This window comes from Myotis brandtii, unplaced genomic scaffold (genome assembly GCF_000412655.1).
Source record: "Myotis brandtii unplaced genomic scaffold, ASM41265v1 scaffold250, whole genome shotgun sequence".
Classification (NCBI taxonomy): Eukaryota; Metazoa; Chordata; class Mammalia; order Chiroptera; family Vespertilionidae; genus Myotis; species Myotis brandtii.
Genome location: NW_005359478.1, coordinates 4,241,081 through 4,242,622, shown reverse-complemented (window position 1 = coordinate 4,242,622; position 1,542 = coordinate 4,241,081).

The window sequence follows — 1,542 nt, the reverse complement described above, 5'->3', positions numbered from 1 at the left end:
AATTGGATTGTTGTCTTCCTTTTGTTGGGTTGTATGAGTACTTTATATATTTTAGAAATTAACCCCTTATCAGATGTATCATTGGAAAATATGTTCTCCCATACAGTGGGTTTTCTTTTCAATTTGATGCCGGTTTCTTTTGCTGCACAGAAACTTTTTAGTTTGATGCAGTGGGAATAGAGGGATCATACCTCAACACAATAAAGGCCATATTTATTATTTGTTTATTTTTTTTCTTGTTTCTCTTGTTCTAGGCAATGTATCTGTGAAAATTCTGCTTTATGAGATGTCTGATATTTTGCTACCTATGTTTTCTCCTAGGATTTTTATGGTTTTATGACTTAACATTTAAGCCTTTTATCCATTTTGAGTTTATTCTTATGTGTGGTATAAGTAGGTGGTCTAGTTTCATTTTATTGCATGTACCTGTCCAACTTTCCCAACAGCATTTATTGAACAGACTGTTTTTATTCCATTGTATACTTTTGTCTTCATTGTTAAATATTAATTGAGCATAATGACTTGGATTGATTTCTGGGTTCTCTGTTGTGATTCATTGTAGGCCATTTTTATAATGTTGATATACCAATCCATGAATATGATATATTCTTCCACTTGTTTATATCTTCTTCTGTCTCTTTATTCAATGGCCTGTTTTCCGAGTATACATCTTTTATCTCCTTGGTTAAATTTATACTCAAATATCTTAATTTTTTTTTTTGCAATGGTAAATGGGGTTGTCTTTTTAGTTTCTTCCTGAGATATCATTATTGGTGTTATATGCCATAACTTTGACTGGTGTGGCTCAGTGGTTGAGTGTTGACTTATGAACTAGGAGGTCATGGCACATGGTCAGGTGGTGGGCTCAATCCCCAGTGTGGGGTGTGCAGGAGGTAGTTGGTTAAGGTTATTCCTAAGTATCTTAATTTTTTTGTTGCAATGGTAAATGATATTGTTTGTTTAGTATATCTTCCTGAGAATTCACTATTGGTGTAAAAATGCCATAGAATTCTGGGTGTTAATTTTGTATCTTGCTACATTGCCGAATTCCTTTATTAAATCTAGTAGTGATTTGGTGGAGTCTTTAGGGTTTTCTATGTACAGTATCCTGTCATCTGCAAATAAGGACAGTTTTACTTTCTGCTTTCCAATTTGGATGCCTTTTATTTCTTCTTCTTGTCTAATCACTGTACTTTCCGTACTATGTTGAATAAGAGTGGTAAAAGCGGACATCCCTGCCTTGTTTCTGTTCTTAGGGGGAATGCTTTTAGTTTTTGCTCATTGGGTGTGATGTTGGCTGTAGGTTTGTCATATATGGTCTTTATTATGTTGAAGTATGAGCCCTCTATTCCCACTTTGCTGGGAGTTTTTATCAAAAATAGATGATGGATTTTGTCAAATGCTTTTTCTGTGCCTCTTGATATAATCATCTGGTTTTTGTCTTTCAGTTTGTTTATGTGATATATCACATTTATTGATTTGTAAACATTATACCAGCCTTGAATCCCTGGAATAAATCCTACTTGTCATGGGGTATGATCT